This window comes from Gopherus flavomarginatus, chromosome 5, assembly GCF_025201925.1.
Source record: "Gopherus flavomarginatus isolate rGopFla2 chromosome 5, rGopFla2.mat.asm, whole genome shotgun sequence".
In the NCBI taxonomy this organism is placed as follows: domain Eukaryota; kingdom Metazoa; phylum Chordata; order Testudines; family Testudinidae; genus Gopherus; species Gopherus flavomarginatus.
This window is the reverse complement of record NC_066621.1, coordinates 129,018,346-129,032,744: the sequence shown is the minus strand read 5'-3', so window position 1 is coordinate 129,032,744 and position 14,399 is coordinate 129,018,346. Positions and strand designations below refer to the sequence as shown.

Sequence of the window (14,399 nt, the reverse complement as noted above, 5' to 3'; positions counted from 1 at the left end):
TGTAGTAATATGATGAGAAAAAAAAATCTATCAAAATTCAATTTTGTCTACTCAGAGACTAACATTCTATTCTATTCTGATCATAAATGTATGATTGTTGCATAGCATAGCGACAAAGTGGCATTAAGGTTGTTTCAGTGCCTTTACTGTGCATTTTCATGCCTCCTTTTACTTCACTGTGAATTCCTGGGTTTGAAGTGGTTGTTTTTGATGGAATTACAGTGTCCTTGTACTGTTTTTACTCTCAATCTCACTCTAGTTTAATACAGTTTTCACCTGAGAAATAAGGTAGGTGAGGAGGTAGTGGGTCTGTTAGTTAAAAAAGAGAGGGTTGTGGGGATCAGCAGTAGTCAGAACTAAAATGGCTGCCTGAAGCCAGAGCTCTGAGGGGATAAGAAAGTAATCTGCTTCCATCAACCTACTAAAGCTACTAAACTCCACCAAAAAACAAAGCACTGCATTGCAGATGATGGAGTCTCAAAAACAAAAAATAATTAAAAATACAGTGTGGAGAGGCCCCTGACAGAAATGTGAAGGCTGAAGAAAATCAGTCTCCAAGGCAGACATTTGGGAGTTGATCTCCAAGGCCATGAGAAATGATCTGATGACTGATTCTAGCAGTAAAGAAGGAAGTAACTGATTTGAAAGGTTGAGTCACTGTCTGTACTGGAGATTGGCCTAAAGGAAGCTAGTGACAGACAGACAGCCATTGCTGCAGAGCTGCATAACACTGCTGGAACACAGAAAGAAGCAGCTTAAATTGGATGATACAGAAAACAGAGTGTGAAGGAATAACATCAGAATTAAGTGACTGCCTGAAAATGCTGAAGCAAGAAATACAATCCGGTGTGTAAAAATTTTAATCGTAGATTTGTTAAATCTCAGTTCTTCAGAAGATGAGAGAATGCATATGGTGCTGTTCCCCACACTTGGAGCTTATAATAGATCCAGAGATTTGATTGTGAAATTTCATCAGTCTCAGCAGAAAGATTTAACTATGGAAAGAGCCAGAAAACATTCAGAGTTTGTACCTAAAGATGACAAGCTGTAATTTTTGCATGACCACTCTGTCCTAACTTTAAAAAAGAGACGAGACTTGGGGGAAGTTTCAGCAGCACTCGAGGGCAGATATGTTACTGATGGGGATTCTCATTTAAATTCTCATTCAGCTTTCAAAATCAGTTTTACCCAGTAAGATACTTTGCACAAGGAAAAACTACAGTCCACTCACTTCAGATAGAAATCAAAATCTCAGAAAGGTAAGAGGATACTCTGGAGGTGGAAACTAAGTATAAAATGCTGGAAATATCTTGACAGATGGTCAAATCCAAGAACATTAGGATAGGAAAAGAAAAAGACTCTAGAGAATGTTCTGTCAATGGCAAAAAATGAAGCTGTACAAGAGGACTCAGATCCATGAATAGTTCCCAAAAGATTACCCTGAAAGAACTTCTTGAGAGTCATTAAGAATGAACAGTTAAAAATAACTATGTTAATGTTATAAAGAAAATAGTATGAAGTTTGTTTTAATTGGGATGATTATAACTCTGTATTTTAGAGCGTAGAGCATATATAGGACAATAAGATGAGTGGCCCAGGGGTGGGGAGATTGGAGAAAATAGAAAGGGGTTGTTGAGGAGCACTTAGAGGTTCTGTGTAGATCCTCCCCATGTGACTCAAATAATCAGATGGCAATCTATCCCTAAGGTCTCATATGTGGAGAATGTAACTCTGTTGGTTACAAGAGAAACAGTTCATGGGGAAAGTACATGTGTTTAGGGTTCCAGAAAGCACAGTTGTTTGGGGGCTGAATTATATGCGATTCTGGTATTTTATTTTTAAAATAAGGGGAATAATGCAGGAGAGGGGGGGGAATCAGGGATGGGAGGGAGATTTAATACAAGACATAGCTATGGAAATTTACAAACCGAAATCATGCCATATTCAGACGCACAGTTCTGAATACAACATAATTTGCAACAAGAGACATTGGCCACTCAAGGGTTCATGCGATCAAACAGCTAAATAATCAGTTTCAAGTTTTTCAATAAGCTAAATAGTTATTCTCAATGGCTTTTCCTTTTAAAATAACACCTTTGAATTTTAAGGGGCTAAATAATGTTGTTAAGGAGGGAAAAAAGCCCTGGCTGAATTTTTTCAAAACCTCATTCTCAGATTACACTGCTCTACAGCCAAAATGCTTCTGAAATAAATGTAGTCCAACTTTACTAATTCTGGGTCACTGAGAACGAAAATGATGCTTAAAATTGTTGATTGGTTCTAGTTTTCAAGATATGCTATTGGGTCAATATATACGACCCGTGACTTGGGAATGGCGGAGGATAAGTGAGTTATAAAGGGAAGGGATCTCAATTTAAACCAGAAATGACTAAAATACATCTTTGACTGGATCTATGAATAAATCTATGACTGGGTTTGGACAGTACTTGCTTTTTAGGCAAAACAATGAATGATGCAATCTGAAGCTGGTATTGCGTCATACATGATATGAATTGCATCCTGTTATTCCTAGAAGTCGTGGATGATGCAATCATAAGCGAAATCACTCTGCTGAACAAATTGTCCTAGATCAGCTCTAGAAATCACACAGTGTCGTGCTCTCTTATTTGTCAGTGTTTGATTTTGCAAAGGGACACATTTCTGTTTAGCCAAAGTGAGCAGAGATGCCTTGTACTTGTGTGAACAGTGCAGATAACTTCTGCTATGTTTGTGGTGAAATGTCTTTTGCATCACAAAAGCACAGTCTAACCACTATGGTTAAGAAAGCCTATCACCTTTATTTTGGCTGCAAAATTGGAGATCAGGACAAGAGGTGGGCCCCACACATATGCTGCAACGCTTGTGCAACAAATCTTCGCCAGTGGTTGAACAGGAAAAGGAAATCTATGCCTTTTGCAGTGCCAATGATTTGGAGAGAGCCCACAGATCATACCAGCAATTGTTACTTCTGCGTGGTGCCTCCAGTTGGGAAAGGTGTGTCAAAGAAGAAAAAGGTGGACTGTGCATTATCCAAACATTCCATCAGCTATACGCCCAGTACCCCACGGAGAAGGACTGCCGGTTGTTGATGCACCAGAATCATTCTCACTTGAGTCAGATGAGGAAGAGGAAGAGGATGAAACTTCTGGTCCTGAACCATCAATGTCACAGGACCCACATTTTCTCCCATCCTCCTCCTCTGAACCACACCTCATAACACAAGGTGAACTGAATGACCTTGTCAGGGATTTGGAACTACCCAAGAGTAAGGCAGAGCTGTTGGGCTCCAGACTACAGCAGTGGAATCTCCTGGCAGGCTATCAGGGCAAATGGAGCCCATCAATGCTTGCAGACTATTGCTGGACAGTGACAAGAGATGCTCCATTTAATGAATACAAGAGACAAGCCAAGAAGCGCCGAGTAGACACTGAATAGAACTAAACTATGTACATAATAGTTTTTTGCCTTTTGCTTCATAATAAATTTTATTTATAGAATCCTTTTGCTGATTTTTAAAGTGTTACATAAACAGGACAGGTGAAATATTATCATGTAAAGCAACCATAAACACATGAAAAGACCTAGGTTTACAATTTATGATTAAAACTCTACTACCTACACAATATACATAGACATAAAATGTAAAAACTTAAATATCTTAGAAACCGTAGCCAATCAGTTGTTTTAATTGTCATATTTGAATTCACCACATCAAAATATATAATAAATATCACATTTTATCTCTGAAGCAGACGACTTCTTAAAAATTGTAGACCAGTGTTGTTTTACTTCAAGAAACTCATTTTCAGGAGTGGCATATTCTGGGCATGAAAGATGGTTGGTTTCAGTGAAATTTTTTGTTTCAGCCAAAGAAAAGAGGAATGGCCATAATATTTGCTAAACATGTAATATTTTAGATTGAAGATCCAGTTAAGGATATGGAGGGATGGTTTGTCTTATTGACAGGTACAGTTATTAGATTATTAGTAACAGTGGGCTGAGGATATGTTCCCAATCACAAGGGAAAAAAAAAAGACTTTAAAATACTGCAACACTTTGGGGAAGGGAAATTATACTTGGAGGAGACTTCAGTTGCACACCAGATTGGACAGATCAGATAAAGAAGATGAAGTGTGTAGGGAAGCAAGTGCAGCATTTACTTCTCTGTGCCAAAACTTCAGTCTCTCAGTTTGCTGGAGAGAAATGCATTTAGGGGATGAGATTACACATTTTATTCACACCCTCATCATTTACATGCTAGAATAGATTTCATGTTAATCTCGAAATCCTTAATGAAGTGAACAAGACCTCTTGTACAGAAGAAGAGGAACAATGGATTCTTCTTTGAGCTATTGCACATGTCCATTCCACTGTAGGTGTGTGTGTGCCTTATGCACAGATATCAGAGATATTTTTTCCCCTCGGTGCTACTCATCACAGCAGCTTGAATGTCCCCTTTTGCTGCACCATGGTGCTGGTGCTAGTGTAAGAGGGTGCTGGCGTAAGAGGGTGGAGCTGATCCCCCCAGTTCCTTCTTGCCACCAGTGATGGTTTTCAAAGTGATCTTGTACTTGTTTACTCAAGTGCATCCCTCATTCATTTTAAATAGTTGCAGTTAATTATTGTTTCTTATTAGATAGATAGTTTCTCAAGTTAGTTAGTGTTACATTTCTGTTTTTGGTGTCATTTGGTACTGTTTCTTTTCTTTTGGTACCAGGCTTGGTACCACAATGATGCCCTGCTCCTCAGTGTTTAAGTCCTGCAGGACATGTTCAAAGCCTGTGCTGGTCAGTGATCCTCATCCATCCTGCCTGAAGTGTTTGGGTGAGGCCCACATTAGTGACAAATACCACATTTGCAGGTGCTTCAATCCTTGCTTGAAACGGTGAGACTTATGTGCTTGATTATGGAAGCAACATTTTGACCCCCCAGTCAAGTCACTGCATGAGGAGAGCGCCCCAAGTACATCTCTATGGTTATGGAGTGCTCCACCAGATTTTTTTTGGCTTCTCCATCCTGATCCCTGGTATCGAAGAAGAGACCCAGGCCTCCCTCGGTCTCAGCAACTTGTTCATCAACCTTGGTACCCAGGCAAGATAGAGGCAAGGACTCTACTAAACATGTGGCAGAGAGAGATACCTCAGAAGCCTCACCTCCTGAGAGGTATTCGCTGCCTCCAAAGCTCGTGCCAGGTTCAGTGAGGTTGTCCTGAGACACATTTCAGGAGCCAACAGTTGATGGAACTCCCATCTCCCCCAGAGGCGCATGCAGCCACAGGAGACTTGGTTAGTGCCTCATTACAGGTTTCACCAGCATTGGAAACTGTCTAACTGGTTCTTGCTCCTGCAACTCATCCCTCACCACACCAAGAATCCTCAAGTACCACTACTTACACCTCCTCTCAAACCAGTCTTATCAAGAAGGAAACCTCTCATGATTTCACTGCTACCACCCTCCAAAGGTTCAAGATAACTCTCTCCGGTACCATCTGCATCAGCACCTCAATTATGGGAAGCCTCTGATTTGGAAGTGCAGTCCTTTGTATCCTGGACAGGACACAGCACTGTGGTAGGAATTTTGGGCATTTATCATGGATGGCTGCTTGATTGCCAAGACATTGCTACAATCTGTGCTAGACATTGCAGACACTCTGGCCAGAGAAATGGCCTCGACAGTGACCATGAGAAGGGCATCTTGGCGGTAGAGTTTGGGCACTGCTCCCGATGTGCAGCAGACCACAGAGTACTCCAGGGGGAATTCTATGCCAAAAATTAAAAAATTCTGTGTACAATATTTAAAAATTCTGTGAAATTTTGCTTATTTTATTTGTCGAAAATAAAATATGATCACGCCAGTTTCTATTGTTTTGGTAATTTATTTCAAAATCCCTGTCAGCAACGATGTCTGTAACAATACAGACAACAAAAAAATATTCAGGAAATGTTTTTTTGATAAACAGATTCCTTATTCGGCATATTAATACAGAACTTTACATAATAATTCATTTAAAATACAGAAACCTATTTCCCGCACTCTTGAGAAAGAATGCAAAGGCTTGAGGAGTCAGAGTAATGGAGGAGCTGAGGAGAAGGGAAGTAGTTGCTGGGCAGGAGTCTAGGTGTGAACCTGGACGATTGTTGGTTGTGGGTGGAAGAAGTAATATGGAACAGTTTTTCTTTTGAGAGGGAGGGATTATTAGGGAGCCTCCCCCATGCACACACTAGACCCCTAGCCTCTCCCATTCAGTCAGGCATATCTGCCACTGTTCTCATGTGTCCCTGCACACCCACTCTCATTTAGCCCCCACCCCAGTCTGTCCTCCCAACTAGCCCTTCTGAACGCCAGTCCATGAGCCAGCATCCCCGTGTTCCCTACTTTGTCCCCCACATGATGTGTCTCCTCACTTGGCTCTGCAGGAAGAGTGTTGTGAGGAACATAGCCTATCTACATCCCTCTTTGGGGCTGGCTGAGCCAGCTGCCCTCTGTTCTGGTGCCACAGCAGCTCCTGGTGGGTGAAAGGCATAATTGATGCACCTCTCTGGCAGAATGAATTTTCTGCAGAGAGAAAAAATTGCGGGTAACACGAATTATGCGCATGTACAGTGGAACAGAATTCTTCCAGAACTAAGAGAGGACTTGGCCTTTGATGGTCAGCTACTTTTTTCTGACACAACAGATGAAACTCTGCACTCCTTCAAGGATACTAGGGCTACCCTTTGTTCCTTGGGGGTGTATACACTGGCAGTGCAGAGGCATTCTCTCGACGGACAACAGCAGCAGCAACAATACCGGCCACAACACCCGTTTGGGCTGTCTGTCCCTCCCCCAAGAGAGCAGGACTACCCTAGCAATGGTCATAGGTCCCAAATGTGGAGGCATTCTGGTCTTGGATTTGGCCAGTCCATTCTCCCTCCTCTGGTGCCCCCAAGTGCTCATTTTGACTCGTTGGTCCAAAGCAGTGATCCAGTCATGACTTCTATTGGCCCTTCTACAGAACTTCGGGGACAGGATAGGCCATTTTCTCAGTGTTTGAGACGCAGTTACTACAGGCAGCTGAGGCCTAAGCAATGTCAGTTTAGGTTATCCAGTTGCTCTCCACACCATCTGTACCTGTCCCTCTTCAGGGCCCCTCTCGTGAGATACTGCTCCTCAAGCAGGTCTGGTTTTTTTAGGTTTTGGTAACAATGAAGGAGATTCCTTCGGAACACTGGGGTCAAAGTTTTATTCCCAATATTTTCTGGTTTCCAAATCCAAATGTTTGTTTATTGCCCTTGAGCTGTCCATGACTTTTACTAAAAATAACCATGACAAAGTCTTAGCTTTACCGATGTATTATATGAATAGGCAATGGGGAGCACACTCCAAGTGCTCTGCCAAGAGACTATTAGGCTGTGGAAGTTCTGCATTGAGGAAGGGGTCACTCCAATAGCTGGACACTTGCCCAGAGTCCAGAATCATCTCACAAATCATCACAGTGGGAATTTTTCCCCAGATCACAAGTGGTCCCTGGAGCCCAGTGTTCTGCAAGTCATCTTCGTCGCTTGGGGCATCCCGACGATCTTCCTGTTCACTACCACAGAATAGGAAACATAGACAATAGGAAACATAGACTTCTTCGAGTGCTGTCCCTGTGAGTGGTCCATTCTAGGGGACGGTGTGTCCCAGTTGGCCATAAGGTACTGTCTACCATTGTCACTCACAAAACTCCAAAATCCCACCAACCATAGTGGGTACTGTTCACATTCACCTAGAGTGGTGGACCCACAGGGACAGCACTCGAAGAAGAGAAAGTTACTCACCTTGCAATAACTGAGGTTCTTCGAGATCTGTGTCCCTGTGGGTGCTCCACTCCCCACCCACCTCCCCTCTACTTTGGAGTACTAGTATGATTTCTCCACGGTAGAGACGGAACTGACGAGGGTGCGGGACACATGCTCTCAGGAAGATTCCAGTGAAATGGGAGATATCAACTGAGCGCGTGCGTCCCAACGAGGCACTGCTACCGAAGATCTCCGATCAACGGTGCCGGGACGCACGGTCACCTAAAGTGGAGCACCCACTGGGACACACATTTTGAAGAACCTCAGTTACTTCAAGGTGAGTAACTTTCTCTTTTCTGCTCTCTAATGGGCATCAGTCCAGTTTCCAACACCTTCCACCTCAGTTGACAGTCAGCTCCCCTTTCTGCTTTCCCTCAGATCTCGATCATTTCACTGGGTGAGACAGTGTTGGTTTTCTAAGCTTGCAGTGTCGTTTTAGCCTCCCATATCCTTTCCTCTCCATCCCAACCTGGTCACACTTTGAATCCTGGTTTCAGCTCCCTGCATCTTATGGTGTGGTTGTTCCATAGTTGAATGAGGAGGAAGAGCAATGTTTGGTGGCTGTTCGACAGGTCCTGCTTAGTACTAGAAAACCCCCTCCACCAGGATGGCCTATTCAGCAAAGTGGAAGTGTTTTTCAATGTGGTAATTGGCCCGTGGAGTTCAGCCAATGCTGGGTAGTATCCAAGACATCTTGGAGTATTTACTGCATCTTCAGTCATTGGTGTTATACTTAGCTCATTGACAGTGTATCTAGTGCTAACAGTCTTTCATCCACCCATTCATGGAAGATCGGTGTTTTTCAACGATGGCGAGATTCTTAAAAGAAGTCCTTTGTCTCCATTCAATGGTCTGGGAACCGGTTTCCTTGTGGGACCTTAACACAGTCTTAGTTCTGATGGGACTTATGTACAAACATCTAGCATCCTGTCCCTTTCCTCTCTTGTGTCAAAAAACTGTATTCCTTGTGGCAATAACATCTGCAAGGAGAGTGTGAGAGCTGCAGGCTTTGATAGCAGAGCCTCCTTACATGCAATTATCCCAAGACAAAGTGACATTGTGGCTGCACCTGAAATTTGTATCTAAAGTGGTCTCTGTTTCATTTAAACCCGGCAGTTTCATTTTCCTGTGTTTTTGTCCTAAGCTGCTTATCTCTGGAGGAGCAGCATCTTCACACACTAGACCTCAAACTGTGTCTGGCTTTTTACCTGGACAGGACTAAATTATTTTGGGCTTCACCTTGTCTGTTGTGTTGTAAGCAAACTGTATGAAGGGACAGGCAACCTCCTCACTGACTATCTGTAAGTGGACAACTTTCTGCATCAAGACTGCATACAAAACCGCTTTGCCTACACCCCCTCTATTGTAGCAAGTTCATTCTATGAGAGCACAAACTATGTCAATAGTGTTTGTCCGTGATATCTCAATATTTTTGCAGGGCTGCCATGTGGTCATCAATATGTATTTTTATGAACCATTATGCCATTACGGCAGCATCCAGATCAGATGCAAACTTTGGGAAGGTGGTTTTGCAGTCATTGTTTAAATAGAATCCGAGCCACACCCCCAGGTATAGCTAGTGAGTCATCCAAGTGGAATACTATGCTGCATCTACTCGAAGAAGAAGAAACAGTTACTTAATCTAACTGTGGTTCTTGGAGATGTGATGCAGATGTGTATTCCACAACCCACCCTCTGACCCATCCGCATCAGAAACTAGTCTCTGGGCATTCACTGCAAAGGAACTGAGTGGGGTGCAGGTAGCGCTGCCTCATATAGACATGGGAGGGGGAATAGCCATGAGGTGCAAGCGCTGCCCCTCTACAGGTACTTCTAGGCAAATTTCTCCAGCTCCAGTGAACAGGGGTACGCACACCTAAATGGAATACATACTTGCATCACATTTCAAAGAATCACAGTTACAGTAAGTGACCATTTCTTTTCTACTAATAAAAGGTAATAGTAATATGATATGGATTAGTATCAAGTGGCTAGTGGTTACTGTCACATCTACCTATTAACTGTATTTGATTTAAAAATGAAAAATAATGAATCAGCTGCAAACTAATACAATAAAGACTCATTCTGAACCTTGATGCCTTTCTGATCATGCAACCACACCTTCCTTTCAAAACAGTTCTTCTGCAGTGGTTAAACAAACAAAAACCCAACCAACAACTCTACTTTGCAAAACAAGAGACTCTACTGTACAGCCTTCTCCTTGTGAGTAGCGGATGAGAGGACAAACAAAACATGACAGAGGTATAGACATATTGCTTAATGCACTATTGGAAGGTGTTCAGCTACTGTAGTGATAATGATGGCATAAAAACCTGAATAGAACAGAATTTCTCCAGTAGGACTGACCCTCAAGGGATGGTTATAATATATGACCTAAGTGCAGATGATATAGCTGTTATCTCAGAAGATTCCCAGCCACTTTCTGTCTGGAATTTAATATTCTCTCCCACTTACAACTGAGGCAACTGTTACTCTTTTTGCAGAATACTTTGTGTTATGGTTGCCTAGCATACAGTTGTTTATAACTGTTTCAAAGTTAAAGGCTAAAGAAGGCTGTGCGATAATGGTACTAAGGTGCTTTTGAAAATCTCACCCAAAAACCTAAGTGACTTTAGAGCAAAAGGATTTGTGCAAGTCCCCAGGAGATTTGCTTTTGAAAATCCTACCCTTTGCTTTTAGGTACTGTCTGTGAATTAGTGAACATAATAAATCATTGGGGATGTGTCATGAAATTTTAACAAGATAAGAAAATATATTGCCAAAATGCTTAATGTAGAACTTAGATTGCTGGTTCTCTGTCCATCAGAGAAAAAGTAGCATTTGAGGTAGGTTTTTATAAATACGGAACCATCTGGAACTGAGTCCCCCCATTTACTCTTGTTACCATCTTAATTTAAAGACTGGTTCAGATGTTTGGTTTGTAAGGGAGTACTTCATTCTCTTAATAAACTGGTCACATTCTTCAACTCATCTCAATAGTGCTAATCTGTCAGAACGGAAATCTGAGAAGTTGAAGTAATAAAGGGTTACTTGTTAGTGAACAGTTTGCAGAATTTACTGCCTCCACAGTCAGACTAGCCCTTCTTCTCTTTTTCCTGCTTGTTTTTAAAGTTACTATTTTAAGGCAGTCGGGAACTGAGGGTGGGATGCAGTTTTCTACATATAGATGTGGTCAGTGAACCTTTCTGTAAAACCATGAGACCCCATTTAGGCTCTAACTACTCTTTTAACAGTACCGGTCAGGGTTGCTTGGTGTGACTATGTAGATTTAGTGAAATACTGATAGATAAATTTTTTTTACATGGCAGTTACATATGTCATTAAAGTAGAAGAGGGAGTTCTTAATTATGCAGCACCCCTCCCTATCCATGCTACTATGCTATAGGCTTGAGATGTTTTGTTCTGCAAGGGACAGGAATCTATTGGATAGTAGCAAAATTTAGGGAAATCACTGTAGTAATGGAATAAGAAGAGGATGTGCATCTGCCCTTCTTGCCCTATAATCCTGATGTGCAGCCCCTTATCATGCTTGCCCTGGGCTCCTCCCCCCACAGCTGTGCTAGTGCTTCTCAGTACTGACCTGCACCCCTGTCAAGACTCCTTCTCACCCACAACTCTGTAAGACAAAGATGAAGGAAAGTGTATATCCATTACTTCATGGAGAAGGGGAGGGTAAGTAACAGGTAATGCAGAGAAGGCTGAAGTATTTATTGCCTTTTTTGCATCAGTCTTCACTAAAAAGTCTAATTGTGATGAGATGCTTAACACAATTAATATTAACAACAAGGGGGAAGGATCTCAGGCCAAAACAGGAAAGAACAGGCTAAATAATATTTAGATAAATTAGATGGATTTAATTCAGCCTATGAAAAACTAGAGTACCTATCCCGTGCTACCCCCGGTCCTTTCTTTTGTAAACTGAACAGTCCCAGTCCTTTTAATCTCTCCTCATATGGAAGTTGTTCAGTATCCCTAATCTTTTCTGTTGCCCTTCTCTGTACTTTTTCCAATTCTAACACACTTTTTTTTAGAAGGGGCAACCAGAACTGCACGCAATATTCCAGGTGTGGGACTACTGTGGATTTATATAGTGGTATGATGATATTGTTGGTTTTACAGGGAATCTTCAGACTTACGACACAATTTGTTCCTCAGAATTGCGTTGTAAGTTGAAATGTAGTCGAAAACACTTTTCCCATAGGAATCAGTGATATGAAGGGGGGATTGGTTCCTGAACCAAGGTTTGATACACTATTTTCACCACAATAACCCAGATTTTTGTACTAAATGAATTATAGACAGTTGCAACATCAATGTATTTTGTAAACAGCATTCAGATAAACATATAAACTCACATATGTTGCTCAGAATGCCGGCAACACAGGCTCATAAAGCCAGGGAGAACGGCACACGTGCTGAGCCTTAGCTAATCACTGTTCAAGCTTTCTGATTGGCTCACGGCCCCGGGCTCAGCCAATCAAAAACAAGTGGCAACCCTACCTGGCAACAAGCTACCTTGCCATCTCGAAGCCAATCAGAAGCGACCTCTTCCAGCTCTATACCAGTATAACACCACCAGGAAGTGATTTCAAGCAAACTTTATGCAAATCGAGTATCATAAGGACGAAACAAGCATCATGGGGAGGCATGAGACGTAAGTCGGGCGTCATAAGTCCAAGGACTCCCTGTATTAACTATGCCTTTCCAAATGGTTCCTAACATTCTGTTAGCTTTTTTGACTGCCACTGCAAATTGAGTAGACATTTTCAGAGAACTAGCTAAAATGACTCAAAATTCTCTTTCTTGTGTGGTAAGAGCTAATTTAGACCCTATCATTTTGTATGTATAGTTGGGATGATGTTTTCCAGTGTGCACTACTTTGCATTTATTATGAATATTGAATTTAATCTGCCATTTTGTTGTACAGTCATCCAGTTTTATGAGATCCTTTTGTAACTCTTTACAGTCTGCTTTGGACTTAACTATCCTTGAGTAATTTTGTGCCATCTGAAATTTTGCCACCTGAATGTTTACCCCTTTTTCCAGATCACTTATGAATATGTTGAATAGCACTGGTCCCCATACAGGTCCTTAGGGGGCCTCTCTATAATCTAAAAACTGACCATTTCTCCCTACCCTTTGTTTCCTGTCTTTAACTAGTTACTGATCCATGAGAGGACCTTCCCTCTTATCCCCTGGCTGCTTACTTTGCATAAGAGCCTGTGGTGAGGGATCTTGTCAAAGGCTTTTTGGAAGTCCAAGTTTACCATATCCACTGAATTACCCTTGTTCACATGCTTGTTGACCCCCTCAAAGAATGCTAATAGATTGGTGAGGCATGATTTCCCTTTACAAAACCCGTGTTGACTCTTCCCCAACATACTGAGTTCATCTGTTTGTCTGATAATTCTGTTCTTTACTATAGTGTCAACCAATTTGCCTGGTACTTAAGTTAGGCTTACCGGCCTGTAATTGCCAGGATTGCTTCTGGAGACTTTTTAAAAAATAAGCATTTGCATTAGCTATCCTCCACTCACTTGATAGAGGCTGATTTAAGCGATATGTTACATAACCTAAAAAAAATAGTGTGACAGGACCCAGTGTGTCAAGTTGGGGTGCCCACGTCGACCCAGTGCGAAGTTTGTACACCCCATCACACAGTCATTCGGATTCCCAGTTAAGCGAGTGATTCCAGTCAAGTAGGTCCTGGCCCCCTGCCAGGATCACTTAGACGAATAGTCCATGGGTTCCTGGGCAGGCAAAACAAACAAGCAGTCTGAAGCCCTGCAGCCTCCTGGCTGGGGCAGGCAATAGGACTTGGGTAATTAGCCCCCTGGCCAGGGCAAAACATCATTCAGTCTATGGCCCTTGGATGGGGAAAAAAAACAGTCTATAAGCCTTACTTCCCTCTGGGCTGGGACATAGAGCAGGCAGCAGCCTCCTCGGCAGGCGGTGGCTTGGCTTCCCTGGCAGTCTTCGCCATCAGTGAGACTCCTGGAGCATAGTCTGGGTGTTTGGGCTCTACCACCAAGACTATCGCAGGAATCAGCAGTGTACGTCCTTTCCCCTCTGTTATCCACTCCAACTGACCTGGGCTGCCTCCTTTTACCCAGCTTCTCCATCTGGAGCATGCGCAGCAGGGGAAAGGGGACGTGGTTGCCTGGGCCCACAATGATAGGTCTGCCCCCGGGGGCCCAGTGCAAGGTTGGTACATCCCGTCACAGGTGACTCAAGTGTGGGAATCTTCCTCACATCCTCTGCAGTGATGAGCAATGCAAAGAATTCATTTAGCTTTTCGGCAACTGCCTTGTCTTTGTCTTGATCATCCAGTGGTCCTGCTAATTGTTTGGCAGGCTTCCTGCTTCTGATGTATTACATTTTTTTTTTCTGCTCCATTAGCTATTTTTAAGGACCCATCGAGGACAAGTGAAGTTCCATAGGAATGGAAAAGGACAAACATCGTATCCAGCTTTAAAAAAGGGAGAAAAGGAAGGACCTGGAGAATAATAGGCAAGCTAGCCTAACTTCAGTACCTGGAAAGATACTGAAACAAATTAT

The 14,399-nt window shown here is 42.5% G+C and overlaps 1 protein-coding gene across 7 annotated transcripts in view; it reads left to right on the top strand.

Annotated features, from left to right (window-relative positions):
- Window positions 1–14,399, top strand: part of RPS6KA5 (ribosomal protein S6 kinase A5) — a 669,794-nt gene that overhangs the window by 145,599 nt on the left and 509,796 nt on the right. The window lies entirely within an intron of this gene.